The sequence below is a fragment of the Orcinus orca genome, chromosome 1, assembly GCF_937001465.1.
Source record: "Orcinus orca chromosome 1, mOrcOrc1.1, whole genome shotgun sequence".
Classification (NCBI taxonomy): Eukaryota; Metazoa; Chordata; class Mammalia; order Artiodactyla; family Delphinidae; genus Orcinus; species Orcinus orca.
In genome coordinates, this window is record NC_064559.1 from 24,091,227 (window position 1) to 24,117,801 (window position 26,575).

General features: G+C 44.3%; 2 long non-coding RNA genes across 4 annotated transcripts; one reads left to right on the plus strand and one right to left on the minus strand.

The window, feature by feature from the left end:
* Nucleotides 1-4,161: 4,161 nt before the first annotated feature.
* LOC117203673 (uncharacterized) lies at nucleotides 4,162-16,219 on the plus strand. 3 transcript variants are annotated; one of them, XR_007476640.1, is made up of 5 exons: nucleotides 4,162-4,290; nucleotides 6,944-7,089; nucleotides 9,186-9,259; nucleotides 13,274-13,411; nucleotides 15,644-16,219. It is a non-coding gene; the product is annotated as an uncharacterized LOC117203673 (long non-coding RNA). The 3 variants fall into 3 exon arrangements; XR_004486526.2 differs by lacking the exon at nucleotides 15,644-16,219 and adding an exon at nucleotides 13,690-14,726 and having other exon boundaries at nucleotides 13,274-13,417; XR_007476641.1 differs by lacking the exon at nucleotides 4,162-4,290 and adding an exon at nucleotides 5,706-6,040.
* Nucleotides 16,220-24,327: 8,108 nt separating this feature from the next.
* Nucleotides 24,328-26,329, minus strand: LOC117203674 (uncharacterized). The gene is made up of 2 exons (XR_004486528.2): nucleotides 24,780-26,329; nucleotides 24,328-24,524 (listed from the first exon to the last, which is right to left on the minus strand). It is a non-coding gene; the product is annotated as an uncharacterized LOC117203674 (long non-coding RNA).
* Between the last annotated feature and the right edge of the window lie 246 nt (nucleotides 26,330-26,575).

Genomic DNA, 26,575 nt, shown 5'->3' on the forward strand with positions numbered 1-26,575 from the left:
GGAGCTGCTGTTCAGAAAACCCACTGCCCACACTGCTTGGTGAAATGCTTAGGAAATTTAAAGTAAAATTTGAAGATGCTTCTCTGTCTGATATGAACTTGAAAACAGAAAGTCCAACTCAGTTCAACAAACTAGATGGTCAGTTCAGGTATGGAGGATTCACACTGTCCTGAAAATTGCCAAGGAAATAGCCTCTTCAAGTTCCCTTAGTAATGCATCAGTTTTCTCTCAGTCTCAGAACTGAAGATTGAAGAATATAGCAAAGGTGTATGAAACTTGCATGGCATTACGTGGTGTTTTGCAGTTTAAAATAAATAAAATAAATAAAACTTCGTTAGTGACTTAGGATAAGTGACTATAAGATGAAGTGGAAAAAACAGGATACAAAATGGTCTATGTATTTTTTCTTAAAAAATGTTAGTGGTAATCTCTAGGTAGTAGAATGACGCATTGCTTTTCTTTTGTTCTTTATACTGCTTACTGTTTTAGTTAAAAAAAATTCTGCAGTGAACATGTACTATTTCACAATTTAAAAAACTATTTTTAAATGCCTTAACATATTTCCGTAAGGGCTCACACATCCTGTAAGCATGAACATCCTCATGGTACAAACAAAAAATTGCCTAAGTGGTACAGGTAGCAACTTGCCCCAAAGTCTGAATATCCTTTATACTTGCCAACTTTGCAATGAATCCTTCTGCCAGCTCCACCCTGACATGCTAGAGAAAGGAAGTGGGGTTATAAAAAAGGTTGAAGGAAGAAGAGAAGTGGGGGAGAACATATATTTTATTCATGATTCTGACACGCTGTAACTGAGTCAGTGGTAAATGCCCATCACAGCCCTTCTGAGATCAGCGTGTGAGTCACGAACTGTCCCAGGGATAAGAATGCTCCCAGTAGTTTGGTTTTGGTGATAAAGATTCCAACCGCTTGCTCTAACGTTAAAGGAAAGCAAAAGGAACACACGTCACTGGCTGTTAACTTACCGACAGCAGCCTACTATGATTCATTATTTTGGCAAACATATTAGAGATACTAATGTTTTATTTAGAAGTTTTGTACAATTTAGCAATGTGCAGAGGTCACATTTCACAGGGCTTCACCAGGGGTACATCACGTAGGTTTTGCAAATGTATCCAGATCAATAATGTATGACTCTGAATTTAAGCATAGAATAAAAAAAAATTCAACTTCCTTAATTTTTGTTGTTGTATTAATCTGGGAGCTACCAGTGGAAAAATAATGAAACTTAGCACGTTTATTAATCTGATTCACCTATCTGTATCCGCTAATTGCAAGGCATTTCTAACCACAAAGGTCAATTCTTAAAGGAAATTATGAATTCTTTACCACTATACTCCACATGGATTAGGAAAAAAATATGCAATAGCTACTGGCTTTGAAGACAGTCTCTTTTTTTATTTTCCTTTCTTCTTTTTCTCTGAGAAAAATATAGCCCTACAAAGAGTAAACAATGACATCAAAGATTTGATCACTACGAAGATTGGTAAGTGTATTACCCTGTTCTGATTAGAATTTCCTGTGTATTGAATTTTTATAAAACTGCATGTGTGTTTGCTGAGGACCTATTAGGTCAATTTCACATGAATCTTACTTTTTTTTTTACTGACCATAAAGAAAATACTAATACTGAAAAACCTATCAGAATTTTTAGGTAAACTGCCAAGTATTACAAATTTTCTTCAGTCAGAAATGTTAATCATGAGGCTCCACACAGGTACTGTGGTAGTAATTCAAGGTACTTGATTAATATAATTATATGTAATTACTTTTTCTTATTATAAAAATAATCTATGCTTATAAAACATTCAAACAAGGCATAATGTAAACTGGAAACATAAAGTCCCACTCTGCCAAATTACACTTGCCATTGACAATATTATGCTCATTTTGAATAGTAAATCTTTTTGAGGGGCTTCCCTGGTGGCGCAGTGGTTGAGAATCTGCCTGCCAATGCAGGGGACACGGGTTAGAGCCCTGGTCTGGGAAGATCCCACATGCTGCGGAGCGACTAAGCCTGTGCGCCACAGATACTGAGCCTGCGCTCTAGAGCCCACAAGCCACAACTACTGAGCCCACATGCCACAACTACTGAAGCCCACACGCCTAGAGCCCGTGCTCCGCAACAAGAGAAGTCACGACAATGAGAAGCCCGCGCACTGCAGCGAAGAGTAGCCCCCGCTCGCCGCAACTAGAGAAAACCTGCGCACAGCAATGAAGACCCAATGCAGCCAAAATTAAATAAATTTTTAAAATTAAAAAAAAACATTTTTGAGAGCACAGAGTCAAATAGTTAAAGCTGGCCTTCTGACTGCTGCCTCTACTGACTCAGCAGGTAACCTTGAACATGTCAAGAACAGGTCATCTGTTTGTCAGAGGAAGCAAGTAATTCAACCTTTATTCATGCAGTCAACAAATATATACGTATAGAGAAGAGCATTAGGAATCTCTCCGCAAACTGTCTACCATTGTTGCAATATTATCCTTAGAAATTCATATGAAGCATATAAGTCACTTTCCCCTAAAAAATCAAAAAACAAAACCCACCACCAACAACCCACTTATTTGATAATTACTGTGTACCCAGCACTAGACTAAACACTTCTGTGTATGGTGTTTTATTTAATATTCACATTAACTCCATGAACTAGAGGCTGTTATTATCCCCACATTATAGCTGAGGACACGGGGTGATGTGACTCGCCCAGACCCAGGTCACGGCACGTGGGTGAGAAGCACAGCACCATTTCTGCTGCAGGCCTGTCCTCCCCACCGCAGCGCCGGGTGGCCCCGGTGGATACACACTTTCAGGAGGAGACAACGAAGCCTGTCCATTCTGAGCATTTCATGGAAGTGAGTGATTCGAGGGGCGCGCGGTGATGTCCAGAGTGAGGGGGTGGAGGGGACACGGCAAATGGTCGGCTGGAGAAACAGGATGACTCTGGGCCTCTTAGGGAAATGAGGCTCTGAGAGGAGGGGAGAAAGCAGATAAGAGATGACTCAAAAATATTTAACCTGGGGCTTCCCTGGTGGCGCAGTGGTTGAGAGTCCGCCTGCCGATGCAGGGGACACGGGTTCGTGCCCCGGTCCGGGAAGATCCCACATGCCGCAGAGCGGCTGGGCCCATGAGCCATGGACGCTGAGCCTGCGCGTCCGGAGCCTGTGCTCCGCAATGGGAGAGGCCACAACAGTGAGAAGCCCGCGTACCTCAAAAAAAAAAAAAAATGTAAATCAAATGAAAATTTCAGTTCCTCAGTCACATTAGCCACATTTCTAGTGCTCTCCAGCCATATGTGACTGGTGGTTACCCTACTGGAGAGCCCGGATATAGAGCATTCCCATCACCTTAGAAATTTCTACTGGACAGCATTGGTCTAGATGTAAACCCACAGAGTAAGAGACCATTATGTTCATACAGGTAATAACCTAATGAAAGGAGAGAAATAATAAAAGAAGGCAGTTTAAGACTAAAAAGAGCAACTTAATAATCTATATTTGTTGAAGAACAAGAAATGCTAAACAGACAAGGTCACTAAGTAATATTATTAAATTGCTATCAAGAGAAAGCTAATTTGTAGTTGTGAATATATTATTAGTCGCTATACCTATTAGGCTTACTAGAATTGAAAACTAAATGAAATCAGTAATATGAACAGGAAAACAATTTTTCAAACTGCAAAAATTATGCCAGTGTGTTGAGGAGGCAAGGTAGATCAAGTTGATTGTTAAACAGTGAGAGCCACAGGCTGAGAACCTGGAGACGAAAACTCTCATAAGTGACGGTATGAAAGCACTAGATCGGTTGACACAATCCCAATGATGTGATAAAGAGACAGAGAAATGAAAGAAGAAAATTTGCTACGAGGAAGCTGTGAAAATGAACGAGGTTGCATTTGGTAAGTGGGCATCCAGTGCAGCGTGCTGCTGGTGATACACTGTGAATTTTGCAAACATATTTTGAAAAAGAAGCTGCAGGATGTAAAATTTGTCTTATTCATTTTTGCACAATACTATAAGGAAATTTCTGAAATGAAGAAAACACTGCTTCCGCCCCCTCTAGAGAAAGACATGTGACCACAAAGGCTCTTATTACTGGGCAGCTCTTTTGTCGGACGTGAGGCTGTGTCCTCTACTTGGATACGTCATCTTGACAGTCATTCCCTGACTGGCTCAGAAACACATTGACTCACCAGTGCATCACGTTCCTGGAGGCTGTGCTAAGTCCATGTGTACAAAATGAACTTGTTCAAGCATCATTAGCGTCTTACGGTGAGTTACTTCAATTATTACCTAGTTTTGTAAACGTTCGTAGCTCATCAATAAACCTAGTGCCAGAAAAGTCACCAAGTGGCACAAGATCCGTTGCACCTGAGAGCTCATAGGTTGAAAGCCCGTAAATAGAGGAACTTCCCTATCGTTAACCTATGTTGCCCATGAGAATATGGAGATTCAGAGAGTTTCAGTTGCCTGAGGTCAGGCAATAAGCTAGAGGAGAAGCCGGGGGTGGGCTCTGGGTTTAGGTGCCTGCAAAACCTAGTCCCCTTCTGTGAACTATGCCATGCAGCTGCCCACCAACTGTGTCACAGGACTGGGTGGGTGAGGGTAGCACTGTTGTCTGGGGGAAAGAGCAGGAGTTTGGACACCTGTTTTAAACTGGGCTACCCCAGAAGCAGGCCTGGAGGAAAGGATGCTGAGTGTTTGTGGTTTATTTGGAAAGTGATCTCAGGAAGCACCGCCTGTGCAGTGGGGAAGTGGGTCAGGGTGGGAAGGAAGTCCACGCAGGGTGTGCTAATGAGGAGATGAATTCTGTGAGTAAGCGGGAATAAATTCCACCAGGACCAGTGGGAAATGGTGGAAACCGCGCTTGGGAAATGGTGGAAAACGCGCTTCAGAGTTTTTCACCCCAAAGAGGAAGCTGAGTTGTTTAGTCTCCAAACTTTCTCCTTTATTGGCTGAGGGTTACTCCCAGGGCCATTAACTCTCCAACCCCTTCTGGACTGCCCCAGGAGTGCCCCCTCCCCCCAAAGAGAAAGCCCCCAGGCAGAGAGCCTCTGACACAGAAGGGCTGGTACAGATGGGAACACTGAGTGCCATGAGGATCCAGGCAGGGAACAGACAGCTGCTCTACCAGCTCCAACAACGATAAGCTTGAATTACAACTCTGCTGCTACATGCTTTTATGACTTTGGGCAAATAAGGACCCCATCAAAGATGACACACTGTATTTGGTTGTTCTATATCTGTTATGTCTCCATCTAGAAGAGTTCTCCATCTTCCTTTTTTTCCATAAAATTGACCATTGACTGGAAGTAGACCAGTTGTCTTACAGAAGGTCCCATTTCATGCTTTTGTCTGACTGTTTCTTCAGGTACTATTTTACCATGGTCCTCTACTCCCCATATTCCCTACAAACCAGGTGTTAGATCTAAAGACATGATTAGATTTAAGCTAAACATTTTGGCAAGAATCCCTCCTGGGAGGTGATCTGTATCTCACAATGCGTCCCATCAGGAGGCTCCCTACATCTGGTTGTTCCATCACTAGTTATGCTATCCTCAGTGGGTAAGATGGTGACAGCTAGATCACTCTGGCGCTCAGATTCTTTATTTGTAATAAGGAATCCGAATAGCCATGTTGCTGGATTCCTATAAGAATTAATGATATAGTCAATTCACACACCCTAACACAATCCATAAATACAGTAGGGGCTCCATTAAGGAGAAGGATAATACAACTGGAATAACTACAGAGGGAGAAGAGAAGAAGGAACTATAATATACAGCTTCAGAAGGACAGAAGCTTAAACTGAGTTTTAAGATCAGACAAGGAAGAATTGCCTCCTGGTGTGAGTTACAAAGGAGAACAAAAATACAAAGTGCGTGGTACAAATAGCAACATGGATTGTGAAAGAGAGGAAAGTCAAAGCAGGAAAGCTGTGATGAAGAGAGATTGTGGGAGGATTTCGGTATCATGTTAAGTCCTTTGGCTTTTATTCTGTGGCAATAAAGAGCCATCACAGGTGAGATTTTGTTTTAAGAATCATCTGACTTGTGTTTCAAGAGTATAATGATACACCAGATCTTTTGTTTGCCCTTCAAGACCCTCTCTCACCTTTCTCAACCTAGTTCTCTGCCCCCAGAGGCCACTCTGGCTGGACCACATCAACACACTTTCTTGGTTTCTGGCTTCTGTGTGGTTTGGACCAGTTGGGAGCCTGAGCAGTTATGAGACAGGCTGGGACCTGGGACCCTTTGCCGCAGTGCTGCAATGCTGGCACCTGGACAAACATCTTCTCAAGCAACGAAGTACAAAGAAACTATAAGGGACTAAAAATAATGACATGCATGTGCAGTTGGGGCAAATTCTGGACAAAAGACACAAAAAGACCCAAAAACACCCCAACTGCCACTTCTGAAGAGCTGGGAGCAAAAGCAGGGTACTGTGCATGCCCCCTGCACTCAACACCACCAAAGGGGTGGGCAAAACACCCAAGCCACCCCTCCGGCCCGACCCCTGGACACACCCCCACCTACCCTCACCCCACAAAAGGAACCAGCTGCCCCCCCCTTCGGGGAGCGAGTGAGCAAGGGAATCTGTTACTTGTTTTAGCTCCCCATTGCTGCAGCAGGAGCCCCAGTAAAGCCTTGCCTGAATTTCTGGTCTGACCTCTAGTCAATGTCTGTTGATTGGGGAAGGCAGAGAACCTTGTTCCGTATCAATCTGAGTTGCCATATGGTTCCTGCTGCATATATGAATACAGTACAGGTATGCCCTGTTTTTTGAAAGTTTGCTTTATGCCACTTCGTTTTTTCAAAAGACCTACATTAGTGTCTGCTTTTGCTAACCGAAAGAAATCCAGAGAGGATTTTCACCTTTACAAAAAAAGGAGATTTTTTTTCAGCATTCAGTATTTGTTTTGCAGGTAGCAACAGCGGCACCACCAAACTCCTTCCCTGGGAACCACGCTGTTTCTCAGCGTCAAGCGGCCACAGCTCTGAACTGTGTCTCTGAGCATCTGTGCTTCAACTCCATTTATTTTGTGCATCCATTAGCAAGATATGTCTTAAGGTAATTGCTTCTTCTTCGCTTTATGCCATTTTGGTTTACGAAAGATTTCACAGGAATGCTCTACTTTCAGATAGCAGGGGAAACCTGTAGTACAAAAATGACTCCAAGAGACAGGCCCTCAAATAAGATGAATGTGTGGGAGAGGAAAGAAGCACTAATTACCAAACTCTGCTAAGTCCAGTTACAGATGTGGGGACTGGATCAGCTACAGTTTGTGTCATTTGATTTTTTTTTTCCTTTTTTCCTATGCTGCCTTGCATGAAAAACCCCAGTGATCACTCATGTTGTAGTTCCAGACACGGGCATGACTGATTGACAATTCAGCCAAATCACCCCTTGGCGATCCAGTAACTGATGGGAATCCATGTGTCCTCTGCAACGGGGACACTAACTTTTTTTCACAAACACGAGTGGATGCCAAGAGGCCAAAGGGATGAGGGCACCAGAGGTCTTGTGTACGACTCCAAATCCAGGAGGCTTTTAACTATAAATTTTATGAGTTGTCTCCTTGTCTCCCTCACCTTCTGGGCCGTGGTTGGGTTCTCACAGTCCGAGCAGAGCTGATGAAGGGATGAGAATGAGGTGAGGGTGTTTCTTCCTCTGCTCCCATCCTGGGCATTGTCTCTGGCTGGCTGCCTTGCATGACCAAAGGGGACAGGTCCGGTCATCGGGGGGGTGTTATGGCCTGAATCGTGTTCCCACAAATTCGTGTGTTGAAGCTCTAACCCCCAATGCAACTGTATTTGGAATAAGGAAGAAATTAAGGTTAAAGGAGGGTGGGATTTGCATTCTTGTAGAAGAGATACGGGAAGGCTTACTCTGTCTCCACTGCATGAGGACACAGCAAGAAGGCGGCCATCTGCAAACCAGGAGAGAGTTTTTACCAGAGACCTGAGTGCCTGGCACCTTGATCTTAGACTTCCCAGCCTCCAAACTGTGAGAAAAAAACTTCTCTTGTTTGAGTCAGTCATTGGTATTCTGTTATGGCAGCCCAAGCTGACTGAGATGGTGGGTCTCTCCCTAGAACCCTCTCATTTCAGGCTTTTATTACAACTCCTTGACTTGCGATCTCAGGCCTATGGATGGTTAACAGCCCCACTATTCCTTTTTGTTTCTGTCATGTGCACACACTTTTATTCACAGCCCCTTTAATTTTTATTGGAGCATAGTTGATGTACAATGTTGTGTTAATATCAGGTGTACAGCAAAGTGAATCAGTTATACATATACATACATCCACTCTTTTTTTAGATTATTTTCCCATATAGGCCATTACAGAGTATTGAGTAGAGTTCTCTGTGATATACAGTAGGTCCTTATTAGTTATCTATTTTATATAGAGTAGTGTGTATATGTCAATCCCAATCTCCCAATTTACCCCCCCACACCCCAGTAACCATAAGTTTGTTTTCTACCTCTGTGACTCTATTTCCGTTTTGTAGATAAGTTCATTTGCACCCTTTTTTAAGAATCCACATATAAGCTATATCATATGGTATTTGTCTCTCTCTGTCTGACTTACTTCACTGAGTATGACAATCTCTAGGTCCATCCATGTTGCTGCAAATGGCATTATTTCATTCTTTTTAATGGCTGAGTAATATTCCATTGTATATATGTACCACATCTTCTTTATCCATTCCTCTATCAATGGACATTTAGGTTGCTTCCATGTCTTGGCTGTTGTAAATAGTGCTGCGATGAACATTGGGGTACATATATCTTTTTGAATTATGGTTTTCTCCAGATACATGCCCAGGAGTGGGATTGTGGGATCATACGGTAGCTCTATTTTTAGTTTTTTAAGAAACATCCATACTGTTCTCCATAGTGGCTTCACAGCCCCTGTATTAATCCCCTCTTCATTTATTCTATTTTAAGCATGTTAGCTTTTTCCTGTTGCGCCTTGACTGATGTCATAGCTCTAGAGTTCGCATGAAAGATGAAATGCAGAATGTGAGAAATTAGATGCTAGGGGACTTTTTCTGGGTCCTTTCTCTTTATTTTTTTTTAAGATTTTTTTTTTTTAGATGTAGACCATTTTTTTAATGTCTTTATTGAATTTGTTACAATATTGCTTCTGTTTTATGTTTCAGTTTTTTGGCACCAAGGCATGTCGGGATCTTAGCTCCCCAACCAGGGGTCAAACCTGCACCCCCAGCATTGGAAGGTAAAGTCTTAACCACTCGGCCCCAGTGAAGTCCCTGGGTCCTTTCTCTTTAACAAATATTCACTAAGCACCTGCCTTGTGCCAGGCAGTAAAGAAGAGAGACAAAGAACCTGCCCTCAAGAATATTCCAGTGTGGGAGACAAATAATAAACAAGTAAGCAAATAAATGAGATAATTTCATGCTGTAGCCAGAGCTATGAAGGAAATAATACACAGTGCGCTGAGATGGGAAACAGATGGGTTGAACCTGCTTTAGATAAGTTGGTCAAAAAAGGCCTTGGAGGAGACGACAGAAAAGCTATTGAGAAGGGAGAATCAATTACACTGCTTAATGAGTAAATGTGGAAAATAAAGGAGAAAAAGAAATCAAAGATAACACAAAGATTTCTAAATGAATAACTAGCAGAAAATAGCACCACCCACATCTATAACAGATATAAGATAGGTCTACGTTCTCTGGCAGAGGTTGGCAAACTATAAATTCATCCTGCCCCTCTTTTTGTAAATTAAATATTGTTGAAACACAGACACACTCACTCATTTATTCGTTGTCTATGGCTGCACTCAGCCTACAAAGCAGAGTTGTACAGTTTCAACAAAGACTGTGTGGCTTACAAAGCTGAAAATACTTCCTAACTAGCTCTTCACAGGAAAAGTTTACTGATCCCTCCTCTCTGGCATGTTGCCATAGCATCATGATATAGAGAACTAAGGGGTGGTCCATTTCCTCTAGGAAGGTTTTGGTAGCTAGTGTGATCGTCTGCTCAACTAACCTTTCCCATCCTTAAGTGGGTTGGAGGAAAATTCACGCTCAACCGTAATCAGTACTCGGGGCGTAGGGCAATTCGACTTTCTCACTCCTTGAATAAACATGTTCAAGAACAGTTAGCAATGCCTATGTCAGTGATGAAGAAACAAGCAGAAAAGGAAGCTCCACCCCCTGGCCAGGGGCCGAACCCGGAGCGCATTTCTACATGACCCGGCAACTTCTGGTTCTCTGCTTGCTACGTATTTCTTACATCCCCACCCCTATGTTCTCCTGTTGACTCTAGTTGCTAATAACACCTAATGCACCCAACAACATCTATGTCAGGGAAAATGATTGGGATCAGAGAACCCTCTCCACCTCCCACCTGGCAGCCTCTGAGGAAGGCTGTACCACTGTCTGCAAGTTGACTCCCTTGAAGCCTTACCTCCCAGCGAAGGAGCAAGTGTTAGCCTCACCAGGGTCACAGTTGCATGCAAATCTGCTGATATACTGTGTCATCTACAAAGTAACTGGTTGCAAAGCTGCATTAACATTAGCCCCAAGGCCAGCTGATATTTGAATAGAAAGTACTTTATTTCAAATTAAGATTGTGTCCACAAGATTATGCCTGTCCCTATTTTAAGAGTTGACTCGAATAAATAACACAGTCTGCTCTGTGATCATTTGCTTTACCCACTCCCCCTCCAAGTTACTACTTGTTTGTATCTGTTTTTTCTGTGTTACTATTTTTGGCCATGCTTTTAGCCAGGGCTGAGTCTGAGAACGGGCAGATAGGGACTCAAGAAAGATAGATGATGGTTTAAATTTATTCTCTCTGGATGAAGAGCAAAACAACCTCCGTTCAAAGGGCACTCAAAGCTTGTTAGCTGCCAATTTTGAGCAACAGTCCCCCTGCCCAAAACATGACAAATTTATAGGATCCTAGTCATCATGTTCACTCTTAGTATAAACTCTCATTTGGATGATCACGAATTCATAAATTTTAGAGCAAAATAGCTGTGAGATTGGTAATCATATGAGAGCACACTGGATGTGCTTATTAAACGATCTGGGTATAAACTTGAGCTGTAACCCCTACTCTCTGTATCCCCCGACCCCGTCTAGCATTCGATTTCCTATTTGGAAAAAGAAAGGATTGCATTGATTCCACGAAGGACTAGGAACATGAATAAAAGGAAACCTCATTCAAAATGGAGTCAGGAAACCCTAAAGAGGGAGGCGCTCAGGCAGGTACTACTCCAGCAGAAAAAAGGAAGATTTTCTCCTCACCCAGTGACGACCCAGCCAATGAGAATTCGCTGCAACTCAGCCAATGAGAAGCCACCACAACCCCGAACTCTCTTCTCTTCTGAACACCACCCCCAGCTTCCTCCTTTCCTCTATAAATGAGGTGTGAGAAAAATTAACAAAAACAAAAGGGTGATTGTGCTGATAAAAACAAAAAATGCTGCTCACCTTTGTTCTCTGGACTTGCCCATGGTTTGCCATAGTTTGCATGTCCCAAATTGCAATTCCTCTACTACCCAAATAGCCTCCATGTTGCTGGCTAAACCGCTTACCTTTCTGTTTTAAAGGTTGACAGTACCTTCCAGCACCAAAAGTCTGTGGCTCTCCATCTGTTCTAGTTTAACCCCTTACTTTATAAATGCAAAAACTGACACACAAAGGTGAACTCTAAGACAGCTAGTTAATGGTGTAGGTGACTTTGGAATCAAAGTCTCTTACGTTTTGTTTTAAAGGAACTGTACGTGTGTGTGTGTGTGTGTGTGTGTGTGTGTGTGTGTGTGTGTGTGTGTGTGTGTGTGTGTGTGTGTGTGTGTGTGTAGGTGTTCTGCAGAGCTCAGAATCATAAGAATGCAATATCCCTGGCTCTGGGCCTAACTCTGTGTGAATTTCTGCATCTTTCTATTCTTAGAATTTCTGTTCTTAGAACAAAAGGGACCATAGAGATTGTGCAGTGGCCCCCTACTCAATTAATAGGCAAGAACTTACTTACAAGACACCGCAACTGGAACACCAGAGCTGGGACACATCTTAGGCCCTCGAAAACCAGAGGACTTGAACAATGGTGTGGTTTGTTTTGACTTTCAAACTGAGTGGTCTTTCTCATATTTCCTTAGTAATGAATGACATGCCAAAAAAAGCTAGTGATTCAATGTCATTTGTTGGTTTTTTTCTAATTAAAAATCATTTCCCAGGAGCCACTAACTGCTCAGTATAAGGACTTTATTGCGGCATGATTTTAATTTTACTGTGGCAGTAAGGATTATACCAATTTCTCCTTTACCTCAGAAGTCTTGGAATGGAAAATTCTGCTTGTGGAAGTACGTATTTGTTGGATAATTTTTAAATAAACTTGTGCTTCTAAATAGCACGGATCTCCATCACATGAGGCATTTCATCAAGAAGATAACCACTTAGTAAACTTGTTCTGAAATGCAAAAGTACTTTTACAAATTTGATTCAATGACAAAGGAAATCCTGTGACCAAACAATATGAATCCAGCCTATTTATCTGTGATACTGTTTTGGCACTGTGCGTAATTAAAATCAAAATGTCACTGCCCCAGAAATAAATTAAATGTTCAACAGAAGATCAATTAAACACATTATGACACATTCATAAAATGGAATAATAATATTCATTATTAATTAAAATACAGGTTACAAACTGTACACTATGATCCCCATTTCATAAGTCTGTGTATGTAAAATTCTAAAAGTGAACTACATCAGAAATTTAAGTAAATTTTAAGCCAAATGTTTTGTTGAAAAATTGTTTTAACATGAGACTGTTATTCTTTTTTCTTTATCTGGACAAATTCATTCCTGTCATACTCCTTCCCCATTTCACTTCCACCCACTCTACAAAAGCCACCATTTCCCATCAGAACTGATAAGAATTTAAAACTGTATCATTCCATTTCTTTTTACACTTAAAAGCTTCATGGTTCAATCACAGTAAGAAAATCTGGGAGACTAAAATCTAGAGCCAGGCCTAGGAGTTAAGTCTCTTCTCTCCAGTTTGTTTTTCCACTTAATGAGGAAGCATGCTGTTCTGATGCTATAAAAGTGATTCAGTATGAATCTATTCTCCAAATGCCAGTAAATCATAGATACTGCAACTTCAAAGCCAAAGTTACTTCCTTGTGTAACTGGAAAAGAGGAAACCTACACACACCTTTCTCAATTCCTGCACCCAGGGCTGTTTTGTACTGACCGCAATTACCTTGCTTGGTTTACAGAGAATGACACCCGGGACCTCCTGCCCTACCTAGGACAGCCATCACCTGATGGAAAGGAAGAAAAACACAGTGTCAAAGCTTTGGCCACTTCTCTGTGCTGCTACCAAGAAAAAGCTTTGTGATGGGTCCTGATTTCTTGTGCAGGTGGGTTTGGGGCCCTATCTGGGTCCAGGGAGGCAGGTAGGGTGAAGAGTGACACTGAACTACTTAACAATAATAAGTCCCTGTCCTGATATTGTGGTAAACACTGTGGGGCACTTGCCTAGTTCTGACCAGATGGACTTTCCTGGGCGTCTACACCCATTATCCGGCTGCTAGGAATGTTGGCTGCTAACAGTTCATGCTACTCCGCTTCTCCAAGCTCCCTCCTGGCCAGAGCCAACCTAGGAGTTAAGTCTCTTCTCTCCTCCCACCAGAGCCCGCAGCCCCCGTCTGATCCAGGCCACAGAAGCATAGCCCCTGATCTCAAGGAAGGACCACTTTTCAGAGCCCAGTCCCACCATCCCCACGGCACACCCCCACTCCCCCCCTCCACCATGGGGCCAGCGCCAGACTTTACCTTCGATCACATCCTTCCCGGTTCCCTCCCTCCTCGACCCTCCTTCCCTCGGTCTCTGACAGCTTTCTCCCGAAGGGCTGACCCTCCACAGATCACAGGAACCCCATCCCTGCCTCAAGCTCTGCCTCTAGGGAGCCTGTCCTAAGACAGATAATCTGGCTTGAGGAAAAATGATTTTATTTCCTGAACAAGTTCCTGGCCTCCTGTAGTAGATGATCAGCAGGGACCCAGGGCTCCCATGGTGGGGCTTCCATAGGACTCTCCAGGCTGGCTGGCACTGTATCCGGATCTCATTGTATCTGAGAACCAGTGTTTATCTTTGCATCTGTGCATCTGAATGTCTCCATGCCTGTGGAGGGCTGTGGCTGGCCCCCTAGCTACCTGCTGCTAGTGAAGACAGATCGTCCTTCTGTCTTGCTCACTTGGAGGCCCTGGCGTTGAATGCCAAAGGCCGGGCTGCAGGGTTTGGCAGAAACCCCATCAGGGTAGCAGCCTAAAATGAGCAACACCCGGGCTTCCCTGGTGGCACAGTGGTTAAGAATCCGCCTGCCAATGCAGGGCACACGGGTTCGAGCCCTGGTCCGGGAAGATCCTACGTGCTGCGGAGCGGCTGAGCCCGTGCGCCACAACTACTGAGCCTGTGCTCTAGAGCCCGTGAGCCACAACTACTGAGCCCACACACCACAACTACTGAAGCACCAGCACCTAGAGCCCATGCTCTGCAACAAGAGAAGCCACTGCAATGAGAAGCCCGCGCACCGCCACGAAGAGTAGCCCCCACTCGCCACAATTACAGAAAGCCCGCGGGCAGCAACGAAGACCCAACGCAGCCAAAAATAATAAATAAATTTATATAAGTAAATTAATTAATTAAAATAAAATGAGCAACACCCATCACTGCGTCCCCGATGGTCACCTACAGCATGAATGGCTGCCAGGGCAAGACTACCCCTGGGAAGGGGCTGGGAGTTCTTCAGGGAAAGATGGACAAAGGTTCTGTGTCTGGTGGAATATTCCTCAAATACCACAGACAATCCGAACTCCACGCTTTTGCTTATCTACTCCCTCCTTCCTTGGCTTCTCTAAATCCTACACACCCTTCAAGGCCCTACTGTGTCCTAAGTCCTCCTTGCTCTACATCCTCCCAGACCCTCCTGGCCACTGGAATCTCTCCTCTCGCACTTAACACAATTCTTGTTGCCTAGACCATTCTTTCAGCATCTCACATATATCATCATGTGCTGTCCCTGATAGCTTTGTGTGGATGTCTCTTTTTCTCCAACTTATTTGAAAAGCCGTCGAGGCTACGGACAATGCCTTATATGGACACTCCCTAAACGGTAGGCACATGACAGATACTACCAAGTAAATATCGATTAATGATGTTGACACATATACTCATTGCCGAGCTTGCGAAATGATGTGTGTTCATGTGGACGACAGGACTTTGTGAGTTCTGGTAATTAAGATCTTTTCCTGCCCTAAGGGATTACCAAATGACCGCAGGGATTGGAGCGAAGTCAGCGTTCTGTTGGAAGCAGAGATAATAAATTTGAGTCCAAAGTGGGCTCAGTTCCTACAAGGAGCCCCCTGCTCACTCTGCCCCCTTGGGCCAGAGAGGATGATCTGGGCTGTCTGGAGATTAGGGGAGAAACGCCGTGTTTGTAAGGAGAGGCCACTCGCTTCCATTTAACATCCCTTTTGTAGACTGATTTGTGTCTCAGAAACTAAGGTCTAAGTTCAAGAAGAGAGATGTGTCTTGAAGTTTTTGTGTAACTGAGAGATGGTGACAGTGGTACTTTGTTCCCCAGTTGGATGTCCTCTGAGTCACCAGAATGGCCAACTGGTCCCAGTGCCAACAGAGCTCAGGGGAAAACGGGCAGAGAAGGGCCAAGAACTACCCAGATACACAGCATGGTACCTACCTGAGCCCCGAGGCTCCAGAGTCAGGACCACAGAGGATAGGTTGGGGTCAGGGTGGGTCCGCAGGGTCCCACCCTCCTCACACGAACCCTGAGTGCAGCTATCAACTAGAAGTCAGCAGCAGTGGTAGCCAGGTCCCAGGAGACACCACCGTGACTTAGAAAAGCTCCTTGGGTTTGAGTCCCTTAGCAGCAGATCGGGAGGGCCTCTGGAGACAAGTTGCTACAGCAATTATGATGAACGACAGAAAACAAGCAGCATCCTCCCATCCCTGCCATGGGGCTGTCACGTCCCCAAGTCCCCAGAGCCATCCTGCGCCTTCACCACCCTGGAGGAACAAGCAGGGGGCGGGGGGGGGGGGCGGAGAGCAGGGGAGAGGCAGTAGGAGCATGCTCAGTTGAATATGAGATTAGAGTTTGTAAAAGGATAAGATGATTAAAACGTAATAAACTTACTGTACAGCACAGGGAACTCTACTCAATATTCTGTAATGACCTATATGGGAAAAGAACCTGAAAAAGAATGGATGTGTGTATATGTACAACGGATTCACTCTGCTGTACACCTGAAACGAACACAACACTATAAATCAACTGGAGTCCAATAAAAAAATAAATACATAAATAACCCAAACTGACTACATGATTTTCAGGGTCCAATGCAAAATGAAAATGTGAGGCTCCTTGTTTTAAAAGCAAGAAACATCACCCTTAAAAGTACTAAAAGTCAAAGCTTTTGCCTTTCATCCATGGCCTCTCAACCTGTCATGGAGTTTTTTTATTCCTATTGAATGTCACTCTTCCTCAAGCACAGGGACCGTCACAGGCCAAGTGAGGACCCTCATGAGCTCCAGGAGCCCAAACGGGCTACAAGGTTGCACTCGGGCCTAACAGTCCCCAGGCTCCCCTTCGCAGGGGACATGTGTCCTGAGCGGTGCTGCACCCTCAGTGCTGGTATCTGGGTTGGGAGTGGGTCAGAGGCTCACCCAGCCTGTGCTGCCCACCACGGGGCCTGGCACCTGTGCCCCACATGGAGGCCCTGGGCTATGCGACTCCTCCCGGGCCCCCTGGGGACAGGCAGCAGCCATCGCTGGCTAGTGGCAGGAAGGGGAGTATTTCTGTAGGGCTCTGAGGCTGGAGGGGGTGAGGGTGGTGGCAGAAGGTCTTCCACATGGGGCTGAGGCTCCAAAGCCCCCGGGTACCTTGTCCCATCAGACTTACAAGTACGTATCCAGAGACGACATTACTAAGCATGTCAAGATGGCAAGTGCAGAGCATTCAACTGCAAGCCCAGGGCCCTTCTGAGATCAGGGTCCCCGGTGGCCGCACCAGCCCTGCCCACAGCCCAGGAAGCTGGCCTGGAGAGCAACTGAAATAAGACTGTTAACACCAACACTGACGGAAAAGGCACGGACTCGGCCTGAGACGTTGGTAAAGGAACCTGTCACCAGCAGGGAAGGCTGGTTGAAGAGGGCACCGTTGGTAGTAGTTTGGGGGGGAAAGAATCCTATTTATACCTCAAGGAAGTGAGACTCCTCAGTCAAATCAGTGACATGTGTATTTCCCCACAGCAGGTTTCAACGCGTAGTAACTTTATTCTCCCCTTTCTTCCTCTCCTTTTCCATTTGCTGCCAAGCTCTGCTATGTTTTCTTTTAAACACTCTGTGGTTCTTCATGCCTCCCCACCCCAAACACGTGCCCCAAGTGCACACGCTGCACGAGACCAGCCTTGAAGAGGCCACCAGGTACCCAAATCATCCCCGTGCAAGCCCGCACTCCACTGCCCAGATCTGTGCTCCAGCAGTTAAGGCAGCTCCTGCCTCGCCCCTTGCTAGATTCTTCACCTCAGGCCGCTTCCTTAGCCCTTCCATGTCTCACGTTCCTCATCTGACAAGGTTGTTTGAGGACTCAATAAGGTGATGCATATAAACCTCTTCACATATCTAAGCAGGCAGACTCCTCTCTGCAAGGATAGAATTTAGTATCGTTCGGGGACTTTCCTGAAGCGCAGAACGCCCGCACCTAACAGATGGTTTCCCCAGCAGGGCTGCCTACAAAGATTCAGTCTCATCCCTCGTATAGGGGAACATAATGTTTACCCATTAAGGAGACTTTGGGCTGGGGCCCAGAGGTGCTGTAACTGGCCAGAGGAGGACCTTAAAAGGGCAAGAATGGAGAAGCCCAGGACATAGATAAAATCAGAATTGTAACCAATGAAGCACTTTAATGATGTCCCAGAGACACAGGAGATAAGGCACTGTGATTCTGTAGATAGATGTAGGATGCACGTTGCAATATTAAAAAGTCTGAGTGCCGTACAGAGTTGTGCTTAGAAGAGGGGTTTTCTCTTTTTGCTTCCTAGAGTATTCAACAGAAGTTTTTCCTTTACGGACATTCTTCATCTATCCAAGCATTTACACTACAGACACTCGATAAATGTGCGTTTTAACACGTGTATTTGGAGTTACAGAGGGGTATGACAAAAAAACAAAAGTCAGTAAATCAATGCTTTTTTAGGAGTTTGAAGGCGCCTTGTAAATTCGTTGAAGGCTGTGACTCGATGGTTGTGGCTATTAAGGGTGAGTGAGGATAAGTAACTTGCCCAAACTGGGCGACAATAGGAGCAACTAGAACCAAGTCTGCTGCCTCGAAGACAGTACATGTCCAGTACCCACAAGGTGTCAGTCCCTGCAGATAATTATTTGACATATAATGGTTAAATTTACACATACAGCAGCTAAAGGTGACCTTCTCCTGGGTGCCTGGCCTGAAACCCTTACCTACAGAAATGAGGAGTATAATACAGGGTTGCTTTATGCTACTAACTTGGGGGAATTTTGTTACACAGAATTAGATAAGCAAAACAGACATTTAAATGACACTGGTAATAAATAACCATTTTAATAATCAAATGTGGGTCTTCTGTTCTTACCATTGCATCTGACCATCTTTACGGGTAATACACAAAATTCAATTTTTTTGTTAAAACTGATACTAACTATTCCTTTTACTAGAAGGCATTGCAGAATACAAGGCCTAAAGAATTAGCTTCTGTTTTAATTTTATCATTAACTATCTTTTTTTTTTTTTTTTTTTTGGTACGCGGGCCTCTCACTGTGTGGCCTCTCTGGTTTCGGAGCACAGGCTCCGGACGCGCAGGCCCAGCGGCCATGGCTCACGGGCCCAGCCGCTCCGCGGCACGTGGGATCCTCCCAGACCGGGGCACGAACCCGCATCCCCTGCATCGGCAGGCGGACTCCCAACCACTGTGCCACCAGAGAAGCCCCATTAACTACCTTTTTAATAATCACTGCCTTGCTCTGAACTAGCCTTTGTGCTAAGCAGTTTACATATACCAACTCAGGACACATGTCTTAGACACACCTCACTAATATGTACGAAGGCCATAAATCTCATTTAAAGGTTGACAGCACCTCTGGAAGGTTAGCATTACCATTACCCTGACTCCACAAATGAGGGCACTGAGGTAAAGAGGTGTTGATTCCCCTAAGGTCACACATCAGCACCAGGAATTGAATCCAATTACGAATGACTCTTCATCAGATACAGGCTCCCTCTAATTTTGACCTCAGGCCACCCAATGAAGTTCTCTAAAGCTCAGTTTGGTCATTTGTAAAGTGAAGGGATTGTAAATACACTGCCTGCCTCATAAGGACCATGTAAGAAAATAGGTGAAGTTGTTCATTATAAACAAATCTATAAACAGTTAGCACTTAAATTCAACTAATTTTAGAATTCTACTTTTCAAAAGGGTTCCCAATTACTAGATATTTAATCTGCTATTGTTTCCGACCTATTTGTTACAAAGTCCACAAAAACAAATTAATTTCAAAGATCTATGTGCTTTGTTTAAATGAATTTGGAGGAAAGTGCTATTTCTTGAAGCATGATTAAAAAGCATCTTTAGTTTCTGATGAAACCTTTAATTATTCAAACCCTCTGGCAACAAGAAATAATCCAGAGCAGTAGTTTTCAATATCTTATCTTTGGGGACCTAGGGGTTCTTCCTGCAGAGCTGTTCTCTTTAAATCTATTTTTTCTATCTAGTGTAGGAGGAAATAGTATCATATGTGCTTTGGTTTCTGGGGAGAGAGGTGATAGTTTTTATTAGATTCGTAGAAGAAGTCAAGACTCAGAAAAAGTCAAGAGCCACTCTCCTAGAACATAAATAGAAAAGAAAGAAACATGAAATGTCATCTTCTCCAATTATCCAACTGAAAATTAAACCTGCCCGGCCTGTGCTGGAACCTTCAGAAACAGTGTGTGCCCCTCCCCCAGGCCTCCAATTTTGTCTCCGGGGGATTCAAATATTTGGAAAGAAATCATTTGCTTCCCAACTTCGAGCCACCCTTGGTCTGAATTCCAGTACCTACAACACTTGGTCCGAATTTCACCACTTGGCATTTACAAGGCTAAGCTCTTCTCACCCTTAAAATATCTGAAGGCAGGTATCACGCTCTCCTCTCTTCTTTCCCAATTCCTCCAACCTTCTCAGAAGAGAGCCTCGTAAGAGTACAGCATACCCTGCGTATTACCCAGTCTACGCGACTATAGGGGCCTGTCATCGTCCTCATTCTCGGCCCCAGGTCTGTACTAACACCGCCTAAAGCTGAACGTGCTTTAACAACTCTGTGGCTTTGAACCTGGCATTCTGGCATTCCACGTATTAAAACCTGACATTTCCCCAAACTCCTCCCTACCTAGCTACCTCGATAAATGAATGAATGAAGGAACACAAATTAAAAGAGCTCGAGGATCTAGGGTCAGCAAAGAGGGTTCTAGATAAATAAGGAAATGGCTATTTTAATCTCACAGCCCTCAAGTCAAAAAATGGAACAGACCCATGGGTATGGTGGAGGGTCTGGTTGTGGTAGTGTGGATTCAGGTTGGAAAAAGGGGAAGTGGGGATTCTCAAAGGACCACGTAAGAAGAAACTTGCCATGACTCATCTAGACATCTCGTAATTGTGAAAAAGGAGTCTTGACCAGTACCCACGTCCCCACCCCCTCACACACACATGCACTCAACTTAACACCTCCACATAACAGAACACAATACTGAGGAGCTTAAATGTATCCCTCTTTGTGAGTCAAAACAGAAGGTTTTAAATATAAGGAACAAGAGATCGACACAGTTTATGGATGACAAATAGTAACGATATTGTGCTTTTATAAAGCTCTGAAATAAAACTTTAGGCGATATGTATTCCGTCTCCTTGAAAATTTTTAAATTAAATTTTAAATTAATTTTAATTAAAGGTGGGACTTCCCTGGCAGTCCAATGGTTAAGACTTCGCCTTTCAATGCAGTGGGTGAGGGTTTGATCCCTGGTTGGGGAGCTAAGATCCCACATGCCTCAGGCCAAAAAAACGCAACATAAAACAGAAGCTATATTGTGACAAACTCAATAAAGACTTAAAAAATAATAATAATTTTTTTAAATTTTTTAAAAAAATTAATATACCCTCAAGGTTCCTTTCAATTGTATATTAATCAAGCTGTTCTATCTTCTTTTCCCTTCTAAGGTGGATCCTTTTTTCCTCCTCTTCCCATTTCTCTGGTATTACAACGATTTGAGGAACACATCAAGTTCATGACCACCTCTTGCTTCATGCAATTCTGCCTCTTCTGTGTCTTTTTCCCACAGGCCAAAACGGAATTCATGAACTATTTCCCTTTGACATAGTTCTACTGAAAAATTTAATTTAGTTGGCCCTGTTGCCAGAAGTGCGTTCCACACCAGAAATCTTAGTGCCACTGTTCAGAGACCAGAGAGCCATAGCCACCTAGTGACTCCAGCAAAGAGGCTGAGGGCCTCAGACACTTGGCTTCTGCAAGTTGGCCACCACTTCTGCCATAACCCAACTGACCGATTCCTATGACTCAGTTTGTGTGCTTTTAATTTCATTTATTTTGAATAGGTACTATCTTCACACAACAAAAAAGACAAAAGATACAAAAGGACCTAAATCTCGTCCCCAGCCACTGAGATTCCCTGTCTTAGAAGCAACCAATGTTCTTGTGTTTCCTCACAGGTACATTTTCTGCCTGTACAAGCACATACATCATTTTTACACAAATACTAGCACTGTGTACACACTCCCTTGCACCTTGCCTCCCTACATTTAACTATTGGATATCATACTACATCATGAAACAGGAAAAGCCATGGAGGGTGGTGTCCCAGAAACCAGGTAAAGAGTTTCAAGAAGGAGCGTGTGCTCAGCAGTGTGAAATGCTTCAGTGAGATAAGGAGTGAGAACTGACCACTGGGTTTGGCAAAAAGGAGGCCATTTATGGCTTTGGCAAGAGCTGTGACTACGGAATGGTGGAGGCAATACCTGATTGAAGTGGATTCCAGAGAGAACGTAGAAAAGCAGGTGTAGACAGCTCTGTGAGACAGAGCCACCACAGACAAGTCTTAAGGAGTGTTGCTGAGAAGGGGAAGAGAATCAAGGCTGTAGCTGGGGTCATGAAAGGGATGTTTTTAAGATGGAAGAAATGAGGAATGACCCTTACAGTAGGAAGAGTGAACGATGGAGAGTAAGGAGGAGACAATTACAGGAACTCTGTCCCTAAGCAGGCGAGGGGAGGGGGTCTAGGGCACGTCAGGGAGGGCTGGCTTGTGATAGCGTGTATACAGCTCACCCAATACAATGGACAGGAAAGCAGGGGTGTGGGCGCAGACGCAGGGGAGGTAGGAGATGGGTGATGGGACTGTGGGAACGTCATCTGGCACTAGCTTCCAAACGTTCACTTTCAAAAGCAGTCAGGAGGGTAGGAGAGTCTTAGAGGAGAGTCTTCATCCAGAGGAGGAAGAGAACAAACAGATGGGCGAGCTGGAAACCCCAAAGGGCCCAAGTGAACTGAGTGTTAAGTTTGTGGCTGAGAACGTAAAGTGGTAGACTGGGAGTTTGGGATTAGCAGATGCAAACTATTGTATATAGGATGGATAAACAACAAGGTCCTACTGTATAGCATGGGAAGTATATTCAATATCCTGTGATAAACCATAGTGGAAAAGAATATGAAAAGGAATGTATATATATGTATAACTGAATCACTTTGCTGTACAGCAGAAATTAACACAACACCACAACGCTGTACATCAATTATACTTCCAAAAAAAAAAAAAGAATGTAAAGTGAGGTCAGTCAGGATGTTTGTGTGTTTTTCTCACCCACGTCAATATGTACATTCAGGTGAAGTGTTAGTTGTAACCGGGCTTGGTGTTTTGGAGGATGTGTACAACAGACAGTGTGATGGACAGAATAAGACAGCCGCTGAGATTCCCGGTCCCTGGCGTGGGTAGGGCCAGTGGGTGTGACGATGTGATGGTTACGTTATGTTATGCAGCAAAGACGAAGAGATTTTGCAGGTCCCTAATCAGATACTTAGAGTTCGTCAAAGGAGATTATCCCAGGTGAGCCAAGCTCCTCCAGCAAGCCTCCCGAGACGGGTTAGGCCTTCGGTGAACTCAGAAGGGCTCTCCCGCTGGCTTTTGGGAAGCGAAGCACCATGAGTCCTGCAGCCGCCAGAGATGAACTCTGTGTGGGTTTGGAAGAGGATTCAGAAGGCAGCCCCCAGCCAATTCTTGGCTGGTTGCAGGGTTGTGAGACCCCAAGAAAGGACTTGGCTGAGGGGTAATTGGACTCCCGACCCTTGGAAACTGTGTGATACCAAATAGGTGCTGTTCTGAGCCCCTAAGTCTGTGAGAATTTGTTATGGCAGCATAGAAAACTATATATTTATATGTATAACTGATTCACTTTGCTATACACCTAAAACTAACACAACATTGTAAGTCAACTATACTCCAATAAAAATTTTTTAAAAAGGAAAAGAAAACTAATACAGAGGCGGAAAGAGGTCACGGAGCAAGAGGTGTAGACAGAGACTGGTTATACAGTAAGTCCCCTACATACGAACGAGTTCCATTCAGAGAGCACATTCGTAAGTCCAAATTGTTCATAAGTCCGGCAAAGTTAGCCTAGGTACCCAGCTAACACAATCGGCTATGTAGTACTGTATTGTAATAGGTTTATAATACTTTTCACACAAATAATACATGAAAACAAACAAAAAATAAAGAAAACATTTTTAATCTTACAGTACAGTACACTGAAAAGTACAGAAGTACCGTACAACAGCTGGCATACAGGGGCTGGCATCGAGTGAACAGGCAGGAAGAGTTCCTGACTGGAGGAGGGAGAGGAGGTGGGAGATAGTAGCGATGAAGGATCCTCAGCAATAGGAGATGGAGGGCGGGCTTCCCTGGTGGCGCCGTGGTTAGGAATTCACCTGCCAAGGCAGGGGACACGGGTTTGAGCCCTGGTTCAGGAAGATCCCACATGCTGCAGAGCAGCTAGGCCCGTGCGCCACAACTACTGAGCCTGCGCTCTAGAGCCCGCACACCTAGAGCTGGTGCTCCAAAACGAGAGAGGACACCGCAATGAGAGGCCCGCGCACCGCAATGAAGAGTAGCCCCCGCTCACAGCAACTAAAAAGAAAGCCCACGCACAGCAATGAAGACCCAACACAGCCAAAAATAAATTAATTTAAAAAAAACAGAATTGTATTTCCAATAAAATTAAAAAAAAAAAAGAGAGACAGAGGACAAGCTGCAATTTCACTCTCCCCAGATGTTGATGGCACAGGCTCTGGTTCCTTGCTCGATTCAATTCTCTCTTCCCTCTTTCTTCCGGACATCCTGGGCTTGCAATAAAGATACTGGACTGCTGTACTCTCTACTGTAAAGTACACAAAAGTACAACCACTTGTAGAGGATGCACGCAGGTGACAAGGTACGCCAGACCCGTGAACTAACTCACGTGACTGGACACGCGAACGCACGTTCGCATCTTCGAAAGTTCTCAGCTTGAAGGTTCGTATGTAGGAGACTTACTGTAATGAAGGATGAGGGGAACTGAGCTGAGGAGCTGAAGGATGAGGGGAAGGTGAGGTGGGTAAGCCGCAGTGAGAGAGTGGTGTACCCACACATTTACCTCTGAATATCACTTGGGGTCTAAGGTGTGCTGAGTACCACTCCAGGAGGGGGCTCCAGGGAGGCAGTGGGCTCTACGGGCAAGACGAAGAGCTAGTTAGATGGGCTGTGGTGGCAGCTCTTAGTGTCTTGACTGGCGGGCCCCATGTGGCTGTGGAGGTGTGTTGCAACCCAGCGTGGTTTGGAGCTGCAGAAGACAGGGTTCAGGTGCTGGAACCGGCCAGGATGTTAGCAGGTTTGCTGGGCCACCTGAAGGGCCCTCCACTCAGGTCCCAGAGCCACAGGAGAGCACAACTACTTGAGTTGATGCCCCTACCTGAGCACGGGTTTGGATAAGCTCCAGAAGAAAGAAGCATCCCTTCAAAGGCCCCAAGGAAGGAGAGCGGAGAGCTGGGATGCAGAGACCCAGGGAAAGAGAAGCATCAGACACAGCTAGAAAGAGAATCTATAGATTTGGAGAGGGCACAGCAGGCTTCCCTACATCGTGGGCTATGACAGGGTGAGAAGAGTGCCTGAAACCCTTAATTAAGAGATGAGGCGTCTCATTGTAGTTTTGATTTGCATTTCTCTAATGATTAATGATGTTGAGCATTCTTTCATGGGTTTGTTGGCAGTCTGTATATCTTCTTTGGAGAAATGTCTATTTAGGTCTTCTGCCCATTTTTGGATTGGGTTGTTTGTTTTTTTGTTATTGAGCTGCATGAGCTGCTTGTAAATTTTGGAGATTAATCCTCTGTTTGGAGAGGGTGTGGAGAAAAGGGAACCCTCTTGCACTGCTGGTGGGAATGTGAATTGGTACAGACAGTATGGAGAACAGTATGGAGGTTCCTTAAAAAACTACAAATAGAACTACCATATGACCCAGCAACCCCACTACTGGGCATATACCCTGAGAAAACCATAATTCAGAAAGAGTCATGTACCAAAATGTTCATTGCAGCTCTATTTACAATAGCCAGGAGATGGAAGCAACCTAAGTGTCCATCATCAGATGAATGGATAAAGAAGATGTGGCACATATATACAATGGAATATTCCTCAGCCATAAAAAGAAACGAAACTGAGTTATTTGTAGTGAGGTGGATGGACCTAGAGTCTGTCATACAGAGTGAAGTAAGTCTGAAAGAGAAAGACAAATACCGTATGATAACACATATATATGGAATCTAAGAAAAAAAAAATGTCACGAAGAACCTAAGGGTAAGACGGGAATAAAGACACAGACCTACTAGAGAACGGACTTGAGGACACGGGGAGGGGGAAGGGTAAGCTGTGACAAAGTGAGAGAGTGGCATGGACATATATACACTACCAAACGTAAGGTAGATAGCTAGTGGGAAGCAGCCGCATAGCACAGGGAGATCAGCTCGGTGCTCTGTGACCACCTAGAGGGGTGGGATAGGGAGGGTGGGAGGGAGGGAGACGCAGAGGGAAGAGATATGGGAACATATGTATATGTATAACTGATTCACTTTGTTATAAAGCAGAAACTAACACACCATTGTAAAGCAATTATACTGCAATAAAGATGTAAAAAATAAATAAATAAATAAAAAGAGATGAGGCGTAGGTGTCAAAGTGATTTTACATGACACCGAATCCTAAGGAATGCTCTCAGGTTGAAATGAATCACCAGCTCCATTGTGCACTTGTTTTTTCTTTGAGCCCAGCTTCCCACGTGCAGTTTGACAATCCTGAAACCGTCTTCCACCATCTTAAAACGGGTGGCAGAATTTTCAAAACAAAATTATATTTAATCCAAATAGTAAAACTATCTCATAACAGCCCTCAGGAGAC